Genomic DNA, 22,377 nt, shown 5'->3' with positions numbered 1-22,377 from the left:
CACTCTGCTAGCCTTCCCCTCTAAACCCACTCTGCTAGCCTTTCCCTCTAAACCCACTCTGCTAGCCTTTCCCTCTAAACCCACTCTGCTAGCCTTCCCCTCTAAACCCACTGATAGTTAACCTCTCTCTCCTTACTCCTCCACAGAGTCAGGGCAGAACAGCAGAGTGAAATGTAAGAGAACTGAATCGGGGATGAGGGAGGACGGGGGGAACGAGTGAACACAACTAGGCCGAGGAGAATAAACGGGCCGACTTCCCGCCCTCCATTAGCCAACGTCCTTAGGGACTGATGACATCATTCCATCACTTCCTGCCTCCAGCCCCATGTCGTCATCCCGAAGAGCAGAGCCCAGAAGCCATTGTAGTGTGTGTGTGTGTGTGTTCCATTGTGTTGTATATTCTGACTTCATAAAGATCTGATTTGGATGTTTTTAGCAAGTAGATCAGCTTTAATATTGCAGATAGAAGCCACAATCAAAATTATTTTCTGCATCATTTTCATAGATAGATATATTAGATGATAGATGGATGGATATTTTTACTAATGTTCCTTCTTTATTCTTGTCCCCTCATCCTACCACCCCTCCCCTAATTGGAGTAAATGAACAACAATAGTTTGGCTTCCACTTTCTACTACAAACATTTCACAGGCAGTATATTTTACATGAGTTATCTTTTGTTTTTCAGTCCCACCCTTCAGCTCCCCTCAACCCCTCCCATCTATCTCTGAACACCATCCAGTCCTTCAGCTCCCCTCAACCCCTCCCATCTATCTCTGAACACCATCCAGTCCTTCAGCTCCCCTCAACCCCTCCCATCTATCTCTGAACACCATCCAGTCCTTCAGCTCCCCTCAACCCCTCCCATCTATCTCTGAACACCATCCAGTCCTTCAGCTCCCCTCAACCCCTCCCATCTATCTCTGAACACCATCCAGTCCTTCAGCTCCCCTCAACCCCTCCCATCTATCTCTGAACACCATCCAGTCCCATCCTTCAGCTCCCCTCAACCCCTCCCATCTATCTCTGAACACCATCCAGTCCTTCAGTTCCCCTCAACCCCTCCCATCTATCTCTGAACACCATCCAGTCCTTCAGCTCCCTCAACCCCTCCCATCTATCTCTGAACACCATCCAGTCCTTCAGCTCCCCTCAACCCCTCCCATCTATCTCTGAACACCATCCAGTCCTTCAGCTCCCCTCAACCCCTCCCATCTATCTCTGAACACCATCCAGTCCTTCAGCTCCCCTCAACCCCTCCCATCTATCTCTGAACACCATCCAGTCCTTCAGCTCCCCTCAACCCCTCCCATCTATCTCTGAACACCATCCAGCCCTTCAGCTCCCCTCAACCCCTCCCATCTATCTCTGAACACCATGTAAATTAAACACGAACAGCTTTGTTAAAAGTATTATTATATTATTGCTCGATTAATTATGACTTATCAAACAAAAAAAGCTACATATGGGCAGTACCAAAACAAGTGCTGTAAACACTGGACAGTTTGATCTCCATCTCTTCATTCAAAGATTCAATCATGGACACTCTTACTGACATTTGTGGCTGCTTTCTGTGATGTATTATTGTCTCTACCTTCTTGCCCTTTGTGCTGTTGTCTGGGCCCAATAATGTTTGTACCATGTTTTGTACTGCTGCCATGTTGTTGTCATGTTGTGGTGCTACCATGTTGTTGTCATGTTGTGTTGCTACCATGTTATTCTGCCACCATGTTGTGTTGCTACCATGTTGTTGTGTTGTTGTCATGTTATGCTACCATGTCGTGTTGCTACCATGTTGTTGTCATGTTGTGTTGCTACCATGTTGTTGTAATGTTGTGTTGCTGCCATGTTGTGTTGTCATGTTATGCTACCATGTTGTGTTGCTACCATGTTGTTGTCATGTTGTGTTGCTACCATGTTGTTGTAATGTTGTGTTGCTGCCATGTTGTGTTGTCATGTTATGCTACCATGTTGTGTTGCTACCATGTTGTTGTCATGTTGTGTTGCTACCATGTTGTTGTCATGTTGTGTTGCTGTCTTAGGTCTCTATGTAGTGTATCTCGTTGTGATGTGCATTTTGTCCTATATTTATATTGTATTTCTATATTTTTTTAAATATCCCAGGGTTCCATCCTTTCCAGGAGGCCTTTTGGTAGGCCGCCAGTTTAAATAAGAATTTGTTCTTAACTGACTTGCCTAGTTAAATAAAAGGTTAAATCAATAAATGATTGTCTCTTCGCAAGAATTTAGTATAATAATTAAAATAGAACAACTTGTATCAGTTCATAAACCTTGTGCCATGGAATCAGTACATCCAAAATTTCCTCCCAACTATTTTGCAAACTGTTTGGTACAGCTGTAAATGGTTTTGTCCTTAAATTAAACTGGTATATGTATTATATTTATATATATTTCTTTAGCCATTTTTGTTCAGATTCCTCACCTTCTCCCCTTTCCTCCTCCATTTTTGTTCAGATTCCTCACCTTCTCCCCTTTCCTCCTCCATTTTGGGTCAGATTCCTCACCTTCTCCCCTTTCCTCCTCCATTTTGGGTCAGATTCCTCACCTTCTCCCCTTTCCTCCTCCATTTTGGGTCAGATTCCTCACCTTCTCCCCTTTCCACCTCCATTTTGGGTCAGATTCCTCACCTTCTCCCCTTTCCTCCTGCATTTTGGGTCAGATTCCTCACCTTCTCCCCTTTCCTCCTCCATTTTGGGTCAGATTCCTCACCTTCTACCCTTTCCTCCCATTTTGGGTCAGATTCCTCACCTTCTCCCCTTTCCTCCTCCATTTTGGGTCAGATTCCTCACCCTCTCCCCTTTCCTCCTCCATTTTTGGTCAGATTCCTCACCTTCTCCCCTTTCCTCCTCCATTTTGGGTCAGATTCCTCACCTTCTCCCCTTTGGGTCAGATTCCTCACCTTCTCCCCTTTCCTCCTCCAGTTTTGTTCAGATTCCTCACCTTCTCCCCTTTCCTCCTCCATTTTGGGTCAGATTCCTCACCTTCTCCCCTTTCCTCCTCCATTTTGGGTCAGATTCCTCACCTTCTCCCCTTTGGGTCAGATTCCTCACCTTCTCCCCTTTCCTCCTCCATTTTGGGTCAGATTCATTACATTACATTTAAGTCATTTAGCAGACGCTCTTATCCAGAGCGACTTACAAATTGGTGAATTCACCTTCTGACATCCAGTGGAACAGCCACTTTACAATAGTGCATCTAAATCATTTAAGGGGGGTGAGAAGGATTACTTATCCTATCCTAGGTATTCCTTGAAGAGGTGGGGTTTCAGGTGTCTCCGGAAGGTGGTGATTGACTCCGCTGTCCTGGCGTCGTGAGGGAGTTTGTTCCACCATTGGGGGGCCAGAGCAGCGAACAGTTTTGACTGGGCTGAGCGGGAACTGTACTTCCTCAGTGGTAGGGAGGCGAGCAGGCCAGGGGTGGATGAACGCAGTGCCCTTGTTTGGGTGTAGGGCCTGATCAGAGCCTGGAGGTACTGCGGTGCCGTTCCCCTCACAGCTCCGTAGGCAAGCAGATTCCTCACCTTCTCCCCTTTCCTCCTCCATTTTGGGTCAGATTCCTCACCTTCTCCCCTTTCCTCCTCCATATTTTGTCAGATTCCTCACCTTCTCCCCTTTCCTCCTCCATTTTGGGTCAGATTCCTCACCTTCTCCCCTTTCCTCCTCCATTTTGGGTCAGATTCCTCACCTTCTCCCCTTTCCACCTGCCATTTTGGGTCAGATTCCTCACCTTCTCCCCTTTCCTCCTCCATTTTGGGTCAGATTCCTCACCTTCTCCCCTTTCCTCCTCCATTTTGGGTCAGATTCCTCACCTTCTCCCCTTTCCTCCTCCATATTTTGTCAGATTCCTCACCTTCTCCCCTTTCCTCCTCCATTTTGGGTCAGATTCCTCACCTTCTCCCCTTTCCTCCTCCATTTTGGGTCAGATTCCTCACCTTCTCCCCTTTCCTCCTCCATTTTGGGTCAGATTCCTCACCTTCTCCCCTTTCCTCCTCCATTTTGGGTCAGATTCCTCACCTTCTCCCCTTTCCTCCTCCATTTTGGGTCAGATTCCTCACCTTCTCCCCTTTCCTCCTCCATTTTGGGTCAGATTCCTCACCTTCTCCCCTTTCCTCCTCCATTTTGGGTCAGATTCCTCACCTTCTCCCCTTTCCACCTGCCATTTTTTTGCAGTAATGCTGCATGCAATTAGTTGGTTGTAATTTTAGATGCTAAAAATGGAAATGGAATCTGCACTAACTGCATGTGTGACATAACTCCACCAGTCCTATTTATTATATAATTTACAGAAATTATCCTGATATTCTTTCTCAAAAAATAATGTTTAATGAATTAGTATAAGTTTAACCATAATATAATTTCTCCTGTATTTTCTGGTGGAATAATCTGAAATTGCAACTAGTTTTTTATGGCTTGTTTAAAAAAAAAATATATATATATGGAGATAATTTAATTTTGAAATAACCAAAAGTGAGAGGTTGTCATCTGAATGAATGGGGGGAATAGGACCATCTTGAACACAGAGTGAGCCATTCTTACTAACCTGCGAGTTGGGATTGAAGTTTGAGTCATGATGGAAAGCCTATTATGTTCCCTGACCCCTTACACAACGGGTGGGTCTAATCCTGAATTCTGATTGGTTAAAAATAAAAAATTAAAAAATGCATTTTAACGTCAGATGTATGAATGCAATTTTATTTTTATTTTTTAACCAATCAGAATTCAGGATTAGTCCCACCCGTGGTGTAAACGGACATAATGTATAAAAAGTGTCCCTCCAACATTTGCCACATTGTTTCAATATCCAAATTCAAGCTCCAGATGTTTGAGTTTATTTCTACAGGGACAGTGCACATGAATCAACGTTTCAGTAAAAGGTTTTAGCCAGCTGGCAAATTTTCAACCACAGTCCCTGGGCAGGCTTTTATGTCCCATAGTAGGGAACATGTTGGGATGAGACAGACAGACAGGCAGCTTTTCTCAGCCAGTCAAAATCATGAAATCAGCATCATTTTTATGGATACATACAAAGAACACAGGTTAAACGAAACTACGTGCAGCTAGTTTGCGGTCTTTCCAGCTTCAATCTCAAGTGATTGTGTTAGCTGTGTTGTGGGCTAGCTGCCCTGAACAACAGTGTAATGATGAGAGAGCACATGTTCTATGCCAGGCGAAATCACGCCTCATTAGCTCACTGTTACGAATGTATCCAAATAAAATGTCTCTAGAAAACAGCTTAAACAAAACACAGCTACTGTAGTTCTGTCTACACTGTTTGACGTGACTGTAAGTTAGCTGTACATGGCTAGCAGGCAAGGGATAAGAACGTTGACGTGACTGTAAGTTAGCTGTAGTTGGCTAGCAGGCAAGGGATAAGAACGTTGACGTGACTGTAAGTTAGCTGTAGATGGCTAGCAGGCAAGGGATAAGAACGTTGACGTGACTGTAAGTTAGCTTTAGATGGCTAGCAGGCAAGGGATAAGAACGTTGACTTGACTGTAAGTTAGCTGTAGATGGCTAGCAGGCAAGGGATAAGAACGTTGACGTGACTAAGTTAGCTGTACATGGCTAGCAGGCAAGGGATAAGAACGTTGACGTGACTAAGTTAGCTGTACATGGCTAGCAGGCAAGGGATAAGAACGTTGACGTGACTAAGTTAGCTGTACATGGCTAGCAGGCAAGGGATAAGAACGTTGACGTGACTGTAAGTTAGCTGTAGATGGCTAGCAGGCAAGGGATAAGAACGTTGACGTGACTAAGTTAGCTGTACATGGCTAGCAGGCAAGGGATAAGAACGTTGACGTGACTGTAAATTAGCTGTACATGGCTAGCAGGCAAGGGATAAGAACGTTGACGTGACTAAGTTAGCTGTAGATGGCTAGCAGGCAAGGGATAAGAACGTTGACGTGACTGTAAATTAGCTGTAGATGGCTAGCAGGCAAGGGATAAGAACGTTGACGTGACTGTAAGTTAGCTGTACATGGCTAGCAGGCAAGGGATAAGAACGTTGACGTGACTGTAAGTTAGCTGTACATGGCTAGCAGGCAAGGGATAAGAACGTTGACGTGACTGTAAGTTAGCTGTAGATGTCTAGCAGGCAAGGGATAAGAACGTTGACGTGACTGTAAGTTAGCTGTACATGGCTAGCAGGCAAGGGATAAGAACGTTGACGTGACTGTAAGTTAGCTGTAGATGGCTAGCAGGCAAGGGATAAGAACGTTGACGTGACTAAGTTCGCTGTAGATGGCTAGCAGGCAAGGGATAAGAACGTTGACGTGACTGTAAATTAGCTGTACATGGCTAGCAGGCAAGGGATAAGAACGTTGACGTGACTGTAAATTAGCTGTACATGGCTAGCAGGCAAGGGATAAGAACGTTGACGTGACTGTAAGTTAGCTGTACATGGCTAGCAGGCAAGGGATAAGAACATTGACCTGACTGTAAGTTCGCTGTAGATGGCTAGCAGGCAAGGGATAAGAACGTTACTAGCCAGTATGGCAATGGAACATTTAGAACGAACGACTGGGTCGCGTCCACAGATACAGGGGAAAAAATGTAAAGACTGAACGACTCTGATGGAACTAACAACCAGCCGGCATGGGTAGACAACCCTAGATTTGTCGGGATTATATCTTGTGGAAGGATGAAATAGTATGAATAAATTAATCAAAATAAAATGTAATGAAAATATGTAAATCATTATTTAAATATGTTGGCAACCCGTTGTATAAAAGTGATAATGCCCTCGGAGCCAGTGCCAATATATCCTCCAACCACCAGCTTCCAGGACCTAACACCCATGCCAATATATCCTCCTAACACCGGCTTCCAGGACCTAACACCAGTGCCAATATATCCTCCTAACACCGGCTTCCAGGACATAACACCCGTGCCAATATATCCTCCTAACACCGGCTTCCAGGACCTAACACCCGTGCCAATATGGCCCTACCTCTCCGTCTCTGGCGGTGTGGTTAGGCCGGAGTCGGTTCTGGGGGCTGGGATGGATTAATGGGTGTACGAAGCTGGTCAGGGGGCTGGGGCTACAGTAATGACAGTGGTGCTTCAGACAGACACAGCAGAGAGCAAAGAAGAACTGCAATCCAGTCAGTGATAGCAGTAGTCCTTCCCAGGCCCAGGCAGATGGCTACACTCATCTCAGCTTCCAGGAACACAGCCACCAAACCAACTACTACAGTCTAGCCTGGTTACCATGTGTCACATACAGCACCACTTCAAACCACAGTAACAGTCATCTAAAGCGTGAGTCTGGAGGTTCCTGGACCTGCCCCGTTTCTGTTGGGGATTTCATTTATTGGCATGCAGCCCAAATGTCACACTTGTCCCTATACAGTGCACTACTTTTCCCAGGGGGCCATAGGGTCATATAGACAATAGGGTGCCACTTGGGACACAGACTCTGCGTACTGTACTGTGGGGTTGGCTTTAGGAAGAGCCTCCAAATATTCCGTAAAGAGCAAAGTGATACGGGCGTAACGTGACAGCTGGAAATAGTACGAGAGATGGGCCACACGTCTGTGTGCGAGTGAGTATAGAATAAGTACTACTACAGTTCTTACCTTCGGTGTAGTATAGCTAGCCAGCCACGCTCACCGCCCACTAAGGTCTGGCAGGAAACAACCCTTAAAAGGAAGGAAGGAAAGAACATTATTTCAGAGTGCAGAACAAGAATACTGGTGGATTCAACGTGGAATATCAATCCACTCCCCCCCTCCCCCTCTGCTTTCTGCTGACTCAGCTACATCTACCCGTTACTGTAGACATATTTGATTTGCATAATGTCTGTCAAGTGCCAAACACAAAAAAAAGGGTAAGACTGTTAATTGAAATGCATTCCAGGTGACTACCTCATGAAGCTGGTTGAGAGAATGCGTGAGAGGGGGCTACTACATGATTCCATATGTGTTATTTCATAGTGTTGATGTCTTCACTATTATTCTACAATGTAGAAAATAGTACAAATAAAGAACAATCCTTGAATGAGTAGGTGTGTCCAACCTTCTGACTGGTACTGTGTGTGTGTGTGCTACATACAAACAGGGGACCATGACAGACCAGTCTCTCTGTCTGCTACATACATACATGCAAACAGGGGACCATGACAGACCAGTGTCTCTGTCTGCTACATACATACATACAAACAGGGGACCATGACAGACCAGTAGTCTCTGTCTGCTACATACATACATACAAACAGGGGACCATGACAGACCAGTGTCTCTGTCTGCTACATACATACATACAAACAGGGGACCATGACAGACCAGTCTCTCTGTCTGCTACATACACACATACAAACAGGGGACCATGACAGACCAGTCTCTCTGTCTGCTACATACACACATACAAACAGGGGACCATGACAGACCAGTCTCTCTGTCTGCTACACACATACAAACAGGGGACCATGACAGACCAGTCTCTCTGTCTGCTACATACATACAAACAGGGGACCATGACAGACCAGTCTCTCTGTCTGCTACATACATACATACAAACAGGGGACCATGACAGACCAGTAGTCTCTGTCTGCTACATACATACATACAAACAGGGGACTATGACAGACCAGTATCTCGGTCTGCAGAATGTTTTGTCTAAACGGAGAAACCAGACTCGTCTCTGAAGGCTCAAGGCCAAGAGCCAAGAGCCAAGAAAATAAATAATAAAACCTCTCGCCAGCCGATAACGACAGTAGAGTCGGACGGTTTGTTCAACTTTGAAATCAATGGTTTTTGTTTGGTATACATTTTAAAGTGTTTCAGCGTAACTCCATTACTGTGGAATTTCCCAGATACTCAATCCTAACAGTAACAGAGAGAGACGAGCTTTTCTCTCTCCAATGACATGACCGACAGCTCAGGGTAGCTCTCAGACAACACCCACACAGGCCAGGGCAATTATAACCTAAAGTCCACCAACTCACAACATCTACCATATAACCTAAAGTCCACCAACTCACAACATCTACCATATAACCTAAAGTACACCAACTCACAACAGACTACCATATAACCTAAAGTACACCAACTCACGACAGACTACCATATAACCTAAAGTCCACCAACTCACGACAGACTACCATATAACCTAAAGTCCACCAACTCACAACAGACTACCATATAACCTAAAGTACACCAACTCACAACAGACTACCATATAACCTAAAGTACACCAACTCACAACATCTACCGTATAACCTAAAGTCCACCAACTCACGACTACCGTATAACCTAAAGTCCACCAACTCACAACAGACTACCATATAACCTAAAGTCCACCAACTCACAACAGACTACCATATAACCTAAAGTACACCAACTCACGACTACCGTATAACCTAAAGTCCACCAACTCACAACAGACTACCATATAACCTAAAGTCCACCAACTCACAACAGACTACCATATAACCTAAAGTCCACCAACTCACGACTACCGTATAACCTAAAGTACACCAACTCACAACAGACTACCATATAACCTAAAGTCCACCAACTCACAACAGACTACCATATAACCTAAAGTCCACCAACTCACAACTACCGTATAACCTAAAGTCCACCAACTCACAACAGACTACCATATAACCTAAAGTCCACCAACTCACAACATCTACCGTATAACCTAAAGTCCACCAACTCACAACAGACTACCATATAACCTAAAGTACACCAACTCACGACTACCGTATAACCTAAAGTCCACCAACTCACAACAGACTACCATATAACCTAAAGTCCACCAACTCACAACAGACTACCATATAACCTAAAGTCCACCAACTCACAACAGACTACCATATAACCTAAAGTACACCAACTCACGACTACCGTATAACCTAAAGTCCACCAACTCACAACAGACTACCATATAACCTAAAGTCCACCAACTCACAACAGACTACCATATAACCTAAAGTACACCAACTCACGACTACCGTATAACCTAAAGTACACCAACTCACAACAGACTACCATATAACCTAAAGTCCACCAACTCACAACAGACTACCATATAACCTAAAGTCCACCAACTCACAACTACCGTATAACCTAAAGTCCACCAACTCACAACAGACTACCATATAACCTAAAGTCCACCAACTCACAACATCTACCGTATAACCTAAAGTCCACCAACTCACAACAGACTACCATATAACCTAAAGTACACCAACTCACGACTACCGTATAACCTAAAGTCCACCAACTCACAACAGACTACCATATAACCTAAAGTCCACCAACTCACAACAGACTACCATATAACCTAAAGTCCACCAACTCACAACAGACTACCATATAACCTAAAGTCCACCAACTCACAACTACCGTATAACCTAAAGTCCACCAACTCACAACAGACTACCATATAACCTAAAGTACACCAACTCACAAGACTACCATATAACCTAAAGTCCACCAACTCACGACAGACTACCATATAACCTAAAGTCCACCAACTCACAACAGACTACCATATAACCTAAAGTACACCAACTCACAACATCTACCGTATAACCTAAAGTCCACCAACTCACAAGACTACCATATAACCTAAAGTCCACCAACTCACAACAGACTACCATATAACCTAAAGTCCACCAACTCACGACAGACTACCATATAACCTAAAGTCCACCAACTCACGACAGACTACCATATAACCTAAAGTCCACCAACTCACAACAGACTACCATATAACCTAAAGTCCACCAACTCACGACAGACTACCATATAACCTAAAGTACACCAACTCACAACAGACTACCATATAACCTAAAGTACACCAACTCATTAAATTTTTTTCTATTTTATTTCACCTTTATTTAACCAGGTAGGCCAGTTGAGAACAAGTTCTCATCATGACAGACAGACTACCGTATAACCTAAAATATACGACACAGATAGACTACCACATAACAACAGTGAGCCCCTGCAGCTCCATCACGGTTCTCTGAACAGGGGATATTTGGTGTGGCGTGGGATTGGCGGGGGTCCGTGAGTGTCTTGACTATTCCATTGGATCCCTCATGTCTGACTCATTGTTAGGACAAAGGTTTGGACAAAGGTTTGGACCAAATGGGATACACTATATTTAATATTTATTTAAAGGCAAATTTGGACACAATCAATGGGCAAATAAGGGTATAAAAGGGAGTGACAGAGTATTTTATTTAATTTCACCTTAATTTAACCAGGTAGGCCAGTTGAGAACAAGTTCCTATTTACAACTGAGACCTGGCCAAGATAAAGCAAAGCAGTGCGACACAAACAAAAACAGAGTTACACATGGAATAAACAAACATACAGTCAATAATACAGTAGAAAAATCTATATACAGTGCAAATTAAGTAAGGAGGTAAGGCAATAAATAGGCCATTGTGGCGAAGTAATTACAATATAGCAATTTAACACTGGAGCAGATGATGAATATGCTAGTAGAGATACTGGGGTGCAAAAGAGAAGAAAATAAATAACAGTATGGGGATGAAGTAGTTGGATGGGCTGTTTACAGATGAGCTATGTACAGGTGCAGTGATCTGTGAGCTGCTCTGACAGCTGATGCTTAAAGTTAGAGAGGGAGAAATGAGTCTCCAGCTTCAGTGATTTTTGCAGTTAGTTCCAGTCATTGGCAGCAGAGAACTGGAAGGAGAGGCGGCCGAAGGAGGAATTGGCTTTGGGGATGACCAGTGAGATATACCTGCTGGAGCGCGTGCTACGGGTGGGTGCTGCTATGGTGACCAGTGAGCTGAGATAAGGCGGGGCTTTACCTAGCAAAGACTTAGATGACCTGGAGCCAGTGGGTTTGTCAACAAATATGAAGCGAGGGCCAGCCAACGAGAGCAGACAGGTCGCAGTGGTGGGTGGTATATGGGGCTTTAGTGACAAAACGGATGGCACTGTGATAGACTGCATCCAATTTGCTGAAGAGTGTTGGAGGCTATTTTGTAAATGATGTCGCTGAAGCCAAGGATCGGTAGGATGGTCAGTTTTACGAGGGTATGTTTGCGAGCATGAGTGAAGGAGGCTTTGTTGCAAAATAGGAAGCCGATTCTAGATTTAATTTTGGATTGGAGATGTTTAATGTGAGTCTGGAAGGAGAGTTTACAGTCTAACCAGACATCTAGGTATTTGTAGTTGTCCACATATTTTAAGTCAGAACCGTCCAGAGTAGTGATGTTGGACAGGCGGGCAGGTACAGGCAGCGATCGGTTGAATAGCATGCATTAAGTTTTACTTGTATTTAAGAGCAGCTGGAGGCCACGGAAGGAGAGTTGTATGGCATTGAAGCTCGTCTGGAGGTTAGTTAACACAGTGTCCAAAGAAGGGCCAGAAGTATACAGAATGGTGTCGTCTGCATAGAGGTGGATCAGAGAATCACCAGCAGCAAGAGCGACTTCATTGATGCATACAGAGAAAAGAGTCGGCCCGAGATTGAACCCTGTGGCACCCTCATAGAGACTGCCAGAGGTCCGGACAGCAGGCCCTCCGATTTGACACACTGAACTCTGAGTAGTTGGTGAACCAGGCGAAGCAGTCATTTGAGAAACCAAGGCTGTTGAGTCTGTCGATAAGAATATGGTGATTGACAGAGTCAAAAGCCTTTGCCAGGTCGATGAAGACGGCTGCACAGTAATGTCTCTTATCGATGGCGGTTATGATATCGTTTAGGACCTTGAACGTGGCTGAGGTGCACCTGTGACCAGCTCTGAAACCAGTTTGCATAGCGGAGAAGGTATGGTGGGATTCGAAATGGTCGCCGATCTGATTGTTAACTTGGCTTTCAAAGACCTTAGAAAGACAGGGTAGGATAGATATAAGTCTGTAGCAGTTTGGGTCTAGAGGGTCTCCCCCTTTGAAGAGGGGGATGACCGCGGCAGCTTTCCAATCTTTGGGGATCTCAGACGATACGAAAGAGAGGTTGAACAGGCTAGTAATAGAGGTGGCAACAATTTCAGTGGATCATTTTAGAAAGACAGGGTCCAGATTGTCAAGCCCTGCTGATTTATCGGGTCCAGATTTTGCAACTCTTTCAGAACATCAGCTATCTGGATTTGGTTGAAGGAGATATGTGGGAGGCTTGGGCAAGTTGCTGTGGGGGGTGCAGGGCTGTAGACCGGGGTAGGGGTAGCCAGGTGGAAAGCATGGCCAGCCGTAGAAAAATGCTTATTGACATTCTCAATGATTTATCAGTGGTGACAGTGTTTACTAGACTTTACAGAACTTAAGGGTTTAAGTTCTACCATCAAGAGTTTAAGGGTTAACCAGCTAGTGGGCTAGGCAGACAACAGCTAAACTTGTCTCTAATCACACATCAAATCCCAGGCAAAGCCCACACTACTACTGGCAAAGCCCACACTAGGTACAGTCAAAGCCCACACTACTACAGTCAAAGCCCACACTACTACAGTCAAAGCCCACACTACTACAGTCAAAGCCCACACTACTACAGGCAAAGCCCACACTACTACAGTCAAAGCCCACACTACTACAGGCAAATCCCACACTACTACAGGCAAATCCCACACTACTACAGGCAAAGCCCACACTACTACAGGCAAAGCCCACACTACTACTGGCAAAGCCCACACTACTACTGGCAAAGCCCACACTACTACTGGCAAAGCCCACACTACTACAGGCAAAGCCCACACTACTACTGGCAAAGCCCACACTAATACAGTCAAAGCCCACACTACTACTGGCAAAGCCCACACTACTACTGGCAAAGCCCACACTACTACAGTCAAAGCCCACACTACTACAGTCAAAGCCCACACTACTACAGTCAAAGCCCACACTACTACAGTCAAAGCCCACACTACTACAGTCAAAGCCCACACTACTACAGTCAAAGCCCACACTACTACAGGCAAAGCCCACACTACTACAGGCAAAGCCCACACTACTACAGGCAAAGCCCACACTACTACAGTCAAAGCCCACACTACTACAGTCAAAGCCCACACTAATACAGGCAAATCCCACACTACTACAGGCAAAGCCCACACTACTACTGGCAAAGCCCACACTAATACAGTCAAAGCCCACACTACTACTGGCAAAGCCCACACTACTACTGGCAAAGCCCACACTACTACAGGCAAAGCCCACACTACTACAGGCAAAGCCCACACTACTACTGGCAAAGCCCACACTAATACAGTCAAAGCCCACACTACTACTGGCAAAGCCCACACTACTACTGGCAAAGCCCACACTACTACTGGCAAAGCCCACACTACTACAGTCAAAGCCCACACTACTACAGTCAAAGCCCACACTACTACAGTCAAAGCCCACACTACTACAGGCAAAGCCCACACTACTACAGGCAAAGCCCACACTACTACTGGCAAAGCCCACACTACTACTGGCAAAGCCCACACTACTACTGGCAAAGCCCACACTACCACTGGCAAAGCCCACACTACTACAGTCAAAGCCCACACTACTACAGTCAAAGCCCACACTACTACAGTCAAAGTCCACACTACTACAGGCAAAGCCCACACTACTACAGGCAAAGCCCACACTACTACTGGCAAAGCCCACACTAATACAGTCAAAGCCCACACTACTACTGGCAAAGCCCACACTACTACTGGCAAAGCCCACACTACTACAGGCAAAGCCCACACTACTACAGGCAAAGCCCACACTACTACTGGCAAAGCCCACACTAATACAGTCAAAGCCCACACTACTACTGGCAAAGCCCACACTACTACTGGCAAAGCCCACACTACTACTGGCAAAGCCCACACTACTACAGTCAAAGCCCACACTACTACAGTCAAAGCCCACACTACTACAGTCAAAGCCCACACTACTACAGTCAAAGCCCACACTACTACAGGCAAAGCCCACACTACTACTGGCAAAGCCCACACTACTACTGGCAAAGCCCACACTACTACTGGCAAAGCCCACACTACCACTGGCAAAGCCCACACTACTACAGTCAAAGCCCACACTACTACAGTCAAAGCCCACACTACTACAGTCAAAGTCCACACTACTACAGGCAAAGCCCACACTACTACAGGCAAAGCCCACACTACTACAGTCAAAGCCCACACTACTACAGTCAAAGCCCACACTACTACAGTCAAAGCCCACACTACTACAGTCAAAGCCCACACTACTACAGTCAAAGCCCACACTACTACAGTCAAGCCATATCTGAAGCAGAATTGTTTTGATTGGTAATCTGAGCCAGCCTCTAGGAACCCCTTGTAGCAGTTTCTTCTTTTAACTGTTGACAGTCACAAGGCTCACCGAGCATCTCCTAGCAGGGAGCCAACACACATTGCTGAATCCCATGTGTTAGTCTTGGGATTTGGGCTGCTAGGTCATAGACCCAGGTGGGAATGCTCACTAGAAGTACACACAAACACACACAACCTGCTAGCTACCACATGCATTCCATGTGATAAGGCATGGCTTAAATCGATGGCTATGCTAACAATAGTTAGCCTGTGATGATTTTAGTAATAAAAGCCTAATAGGGTGATAGGGGTCCGGAGCGGTTGGCAGCAGGGAGACACGTGTGGCACTGTGGTCAGGACTGGGAGGCGACAGGGCTGAGATATGGGTCCATGTAAACCCTGGAAATTATAAAAACACACGAAAAGTGTCAGGGCACTTCTTCACAAAACACTTAACTTAAAAAAAACTTAAGCTTCTTATTAAGATTCTTTATTTATTTTTTTAACTTCATGAAGATAGTTCGTAAATTCACAAACTCTTAAGATGTAATGATTTTCTAACGAACTTCTCAAATACAGCCTTACAAATCCATTTAAAGATGTTTGTTGCTAAGCAACCATTTTAGCTAGCTATCTAGCTAGCAATGGCAATCACGTTAGCTTTATCTCTGAGGGAGATTACCGATTACTAAAACATATTCTTGTGATTAAACTAATCAATATGGAAACTTTCAGATGAAGTTGGTGAATTAAACATGTTCCATTGCTTTCCTGAGCTGTTCTCTCTCACTGCCCTGAGTTTAAGACAAGGGTTTAGCCATCTTGGAATTAAGAAACATTTTCAAGAACCTTAAGTTCTTATTCACTTTATTTGGTAAAGGAACTTAACACCAGTGGTTTGAAACATGCCAAGAGACGGCGCGTCTCAGCTTCATGGGGATCAGTCATTTATAAAAGTGTCTCAGCTTCCACAAACACATGGGGCCCAAGCCCTCAATCCCAGGCCCTCACCGTCACCCCTACCCCCAGGCCCTCACCGTCTCGCCCACCCCAGGCCCTCACCCCCACCCCCAGGCCCTCACAGTCTCCCCCACCCCCAGTCACCCCCAGGGTAGCTGGGATAGCTAGCTGTGAACTCACCAAGCTGGGAACCAGCCTGCCTTTGACCTCCTTGTGTGGTTGTAATGAAAGCAGTGGAAGGATCCCTAAACACCTCACTATACCAGTATAGTACCACCTCACTATACCAGTACAGTACCACCTCACTATACCAGTACAGTAAACACCTCACTATACCAGTATAGTAACCACCTCACTATACCAGTATAGTAAACACCTCACTATACCAGTATAGTAAACACCTCACTATACCAGTATAGTAAACACCTCACTATACCAGTATAGTACCACCTCACTATACCAGTACAGTACCACCTCACTATACCAGTATAGTACCACCTCACTATACCAGTATAGTACCACCTCACTATACCAGTACAGTACCACCTCACTATACCAGTACAGTACCACCTCACTATACCAGTACAGTACCACCTCACTATACCAGTATAGTACCACCTCACTATACCAGTATAGTACCACCTCTACTGTGTCTCCTAACCAGTATAGTACCCACCTCTACTGTGTCTCCTAACCAGTATAGTACCCACCTCTACTGTCTCCTAACCAGTATAGTACCCACCTCTACTGTGTCTCCTAACCAGTATAGTACCACCTCTGTGTCTCCTAACCAGTATAGTACCCACCTCTACTGTGTCTCCTAACCAGTATAGTACCACCTCTACTGTCTCCTAACCAGTATAGTACCACCTCTATCGTCTCCTAACCAGTATAGTACCACCTCTGTGTCTCCTAACCAGTATAGTACCACCTCTGTGTCTCCTAACCAGTATAGTACCACCTCTATCGTCTCCTAACCAGTATATTACCACCTCTGTGTCTCCTAACCAGTATAGTACCACCTCTACTGTCTCCTAACCAGTATAGTACCACCTCTGTGTCTCCTAACCAGTATAGTACCACCTCTACTGTCTCCTAACCAGTATAGTACCACCTTTACTGTCTCCTAACCAGTATAGTACCACCTCTGTGTCTCCTAACCAGTATAGAACCACCTTTACTGTCTCCTAACCAGTATAGTACCTCTACTGTGTCTCCTAACCAGTATAGTACCCACCTCTGTGTCTCCTAACCAGTATAGTACCACCTCTACTGTGTCCTAACCAGTATAGTACCACCTCTACTGTCTCCTATCCAGTATAGTACCACCTCTACTGTCTCCTATCCAATATAGTACCACCTCTGTGTCTCCTATCCAATATAGTACCACCTCTACTGTCTCCTATCCAATATAGTACCACCTCTGTGTCTCCTATCCAATATAGTACCACCTCTACTGTCTCCTATCCAGTATAGTACCACCTCTACTGTCTCCTAACCAGTATAGTACCACCTCTACTGTGTCCTAACCAGTATAGTACCACCTCTGTGTCTCCTAACCAGTATAGTACCACCTCTACTGTCTTCTATCCAATATAGTACCACCTCTACTGTCTCCTATCCAGTATAGTACCCACCTCTACTGTCTCCTAACCAGTATAGTACCACCCCTACTGTCTCCTAACCAGTATAGTACCACCTCTACTGTGTCTCCTAACCAGTATAGTACCACCTCTACTGTGTCCTAACCAGTATAGTACCACCTCTGTGTCTCCTACCACCACTGCTTCTTACTAGAATAGCATCCGTTGATACTGATGCAACTGGGACAGTTGGAAACTGAAGACCTTCCTGCCTTCCCACTGAACCATATTAAGATAAGTACTGATAAGAACCAGCAGACTGAATTAGACAGAGATGTTGAAATGGGGGGGGGGGGGGGTTGAGGAGGCTGTATAGTACATCCTGCTCTCTCTACTGGTGCTCGCTGAGTCGACAGTTCCTATAGGGTCGTTCTATTCTAGTTCAAATCACTTATTGACTGCACCCATTTTTGATTTGAACAAAACTTTCCATACACATGCTTGCCCACGGTACAAGAGGACCTGAATACCACAACATTTAGGCCTAGAGGTGTGGACCCATTTTGCATATACCACCATACCATGAGACATCCATGTCTTCATTACCAGAAAACAGTTAAGTTGGTTATGAAAAGCTTACAAACGGGGTTGTCAAACCTAGATCTAAACAATATATATATATATTATTTTTTCTCAAAAAAAAATTTTTTTTTTCTTTGCATATATTATAGCTTAAACTCTCATTTACATCTGAGGTGAATGCGTTGTGCCCGAGACACAGCAAAATCTTGAATAAAGGTTGGGTGTCATTTCAATCATAGAAACGCTAGTTATAGAATGAACCGGTCCTTTTCAGACCATTGCAATTTAGCTGGTACGCCATTGACATTTAAAATTTGAATAGACATTTTAACTTCCAATTACTACGACAAAGATGACCGTCGGTCCACCCACCGTTGAACGTCAACTTCATTGGGAATGTCTGTTCTAGTATCTGTATTTCTATGATTTCAATAGGTTTCCTATGGAGGACTGTAAGTAATATACAATTGATATTCCCATTCAAGTCAACATTCTCTGATGTGTCTCCTATGACTCTCCAACCATATTTTGTGGTACCATTTTTTTTTATATAAAATTTAAAAAAGTTGAAATGTAAAATGTTATTCCCATACCACCCTGTATTCAAGATCAGGTTGTGTCCCACCCGGTGGCCAGTGTCCCACCCGGTGGTCAGTGTCCCGCCCGGTGGTCAGTGTCCCGCCCGGTGGTCAGTGTCCCGCCCGGTGGTCAGTGTCTCACCCGGTGGTCAGTGTCCCACCCGGTGGTCAGTGTCCCACCCGGTGGTCAGTGTCCCACCCGGTGGTCAGTGTCCCACCCGGTGGTCAGTGTCTCACCCGGTGGTCAGTGTCCCAGCCGGTGGCCAGTGTCCCACCCGGTGGTCAGTGTCCCACCCGGTGGTCAGTGTCCCACCCGGTGGTCAGTGTCCCACCCGGTGGTCAGTGTCCCACCCGGTGGTCAGTGTCCCACCCGGTGGTCAGTGTCCCACCCGGTGGTCAGTGTCCCACCCGGTGGTCAGTGTCCCACCCGGTGGTCAGTGTCCCACCCGGTGGTCAGTGTCTCACCCGGTGGTCAGTGTCCCACCCGGTGGTCAGTGTCTCACCCGGTGGTCAGTGTCCCACCCGGTGGTCAGTGTCCCGTCCGGTGGTCAGTGTCTCACCCGGTGGTCAGTGTCTCACCCGGTGGTCAGTGTCCCACCCGGTGGTCAGTGTCCCGTCCGGTGGTCAGTGTCTCACCCGGTGGTCAGTGTCCCGTCCGGTGGTCAGTGTCTCACCCGGTGGTCAGTGTCTCACCCGGTGGTCAGTGTCTCACCCGGTGGTAAGTGTCCCACCCTGTGGTAAGTGTCCCACCCGGTGGTCAGTGTCTCACCCGGTGGTCAGTGTCTCACCCGGTGGTAAGTGTCCCACCCTGTGGTAAGTGTCCCACCCGGTGGTAAGTGTCTCACCCAGTGCCATGTGTCCCACCCGGTGACAGGCACAACAAACACTCCAGATGATGTATAATAGGGTCTAAGCTGCAACATACAGTTGTAACCCGGTATGGTGAGGGTTGAAAAATGGGTAACCTTTGGGCACCTCCATCTCCTGAATGTTCTGGCACTCAGTGATCACTGTTCTATTGCATGGATTAGAGCTACCAAACAGATTAACACTAATCCTTGTATAATTTAGAGACATTTATAAAAAAACAAATTCCCAACAAGCTTTTCTTCATGAAATGCAGTACTCTGCCTTCGCCTCTAGCAGCTACCCGGAACGAGCTCTATATCCATTTCTCTATCGCTGGTTAGACAAACACGCACACTTTAAAACACATTTGAGTTAAAAAAAAGAAAACTAGAACAAATCTTTGGTTCTTTACAGAACTTTCAGATCTTGTCATGATGAAAAAGCCCTGGGCCAAGGCTAGCTGTAGCTCATTGGCAGATTTTCAGGCTCTAACCACTAGGCTACCCTTGACTCCTTGGACTATGGTGATGCGAGGGCTGATTTGCTTGATCAGTGTTTTCCACAAGTACATAGAGTGGCCAGACAAATAGAAAGCCAGCCATGCGCCCCGGGGCAAGACATATTGTAAATAGTCCTCATTATCTTAAAAAAATAAATTCAAAACACAAAATCACACACTTTAAATGGAGAAGAAAAAACTAAATTGGATGTTAAGTCGACTACTTAAACCACTTCAGGAGACCATTTGAGGTCTGGGAAAAAATCTGAGAAATGTAGATGTTTGGGGATAGTTACCCTTTAATTCCAATCTTTTAACTGTTAACAATATTCTTTCTAGTAATCAATCTGGCTTCAGACCTAAACACGGTACTATTACGGCCACTGTACGTGTTGTAAATGATATTACTAATGCCCTAGATAATAGAAAGCACTGTGGCGCCTTGTTCATAGATTTATCTAAAGCTTTTGACACTGTGGACCATGCGATACTTTTGGGTAAGCTGTCGTCAATAGGACTGGGACTGGAATCCTGTCGCTGGTTTCATGACTCTCTAAAGGATAGAAGTCAGGCTGTTAGAGTTGACGGCATCCAGTCGAAGCCATTGGAGTTGATTAAAGGGGTCCCACAAGGTTCTATACTTGGTCCATTACTGTTTACTCTCTACATAAACAATATCGGTGATGAAATAAGAAAGTGTCAAATTCATTTATATGCTGATGACACTGTCATGTTGTCTATCGCTTCAACGGCTCACCAAGCATTATCAGTATTGGAGACAGATTTGAAGATAATACAAGGGCCTTTTATGCAGCTGAAACTTGTTTTAAATGCAAAGAAAATACATTTTATGATTTTTAATAGGTTCAAAAAGTTGGTAGAAAACACACTTGCACTTACGAGCTTAGATGATAAACTGCCTTTTAAAAATGCATATTGATGAACTTTGTAAACGGCTAAAAATCAAGCTCGGCTTCCTCTATAGAAACAGGACATTGTGCAAGCTACTCATGTCTGTTATAGAATATGGGGATATTATCTACATGCTACGGCATTAACACTTAAATCGCTGCATGCTACTTATCATTGCACACTTAGGTTTATTACGGGTGCTACAGAACTCACTACTGTGTTTTATAACAACATGTGGGTTGGACTTCGCTGTCCGTGAGACGAGAACAACGTGCTCTCGTGTTTGTCTATAAAGCACTTCTGAATAAGCTACCTTCTTATTTACCATCAATATTATAATTCCTAAAATCAGGTCTCAAGCATGGATTACACTTGAGGCCCATGCGGTTGCCACAGAGTTGTGTATGGCTGCCTTTTCCTGTTACTCTCCTTGTCTATGGAATAGCCTGCAGACTAAACTTAGACCCTGTCGCACATTTTAAACATTGATTGGAGGATTTTTATTTTTTGTGTTGCTTGTAACGGTTTCGGGGAATAGCCTGTTAGGGGAACAGCCTGTTAGGGGAACAGCCTGTTAGGGGAACAGCCTGTTAGGGGAACAGCCTGTTAGGGGAACAGCCTGTTAGGGGAACAGCCTGTTAGGGGAACAGCCTGTTAGGGGAACAGCCTGTTAGGGGAATAGCCTGTGGTTGGGGTGTAAGGGTGTAAATATGTATAAATCTGGTGCTGTATGTTTTAGTTATCTGTGATCGTTTTGTCTTGTGTAGTTTGTTAATCATTGTACCTAAACTGTATGTGTAAACACGTGTACGCAGGGCCCAGCTGTGAAAGAGACCTTGGAGTCAGTCTGTGTTCCTTGTTGAAATAAAGATATTAATGCATTTCTTTTTTTAAATCCAGGGAGCACCTAGCAAGAGGCTGTTCGGCTGGGTTTCTGTAGCACACGTGATGGTAGAGTTTGCTAAACAAATACCCACTGGTGAAAATACTATCATTCTGCCAGGTAAGCAGAGGCTGCTTTGTTGTTAACTTTTAATTGAGGTTTTTGGGAAAACCCTATCCATTTCGAAAGCATCATCGCTAATGGCTAGACAGTGGTAAACACACACACACACACGTCAGAAAGTTGCAGAAAATATAAGATCACTGATGCATTTTG

General features: G+C 45.0%; 1 long non-coding RNA gene across 1 annotated transcript in view; it reads right to left on the bottom strand.

Annotated features, from left to right (window-relative positions):
• Window positions 1–22,377, bottom strand: part of LOC135547736 (uncharacterized) — a 99,735-nt gene that overhangs the window by 64,085 nt on the left and 13,273 nt on the right. Inside the window, exon 2 of the long non-coding RNA XR_010456735.1 lies at window positions 7,598–7,660. This is a non-coding gene — a long non-coding RNA (uncharacterized LOC135547736). The remainder of the gene's footprint in view (window positions 1–7,597; window positions 7,661–22,377) is intronic.

The sequence above is a fragment of the Oncorhynchus masou genome, chromosome 10, assembly GCF_036934945.1.
Source record: "Oncorhynchus masou masou isolate Uvic2021 chromosome 10, UVic_Omas_1.1, whole genome shotgun sequence".
NCBI classification, from domain to species: Eukaryota; Metazoa; Chordata; class Actinopteri; order Salmoniformes; family Salmonidae; genus Oncorhynchus; species Oncorhynchus masou.
The sequence above is the reverse complement of the archived record's forward strand: the minus strand, read 5'-3'. Positions and strand labels throughout refer to the sequence as shown.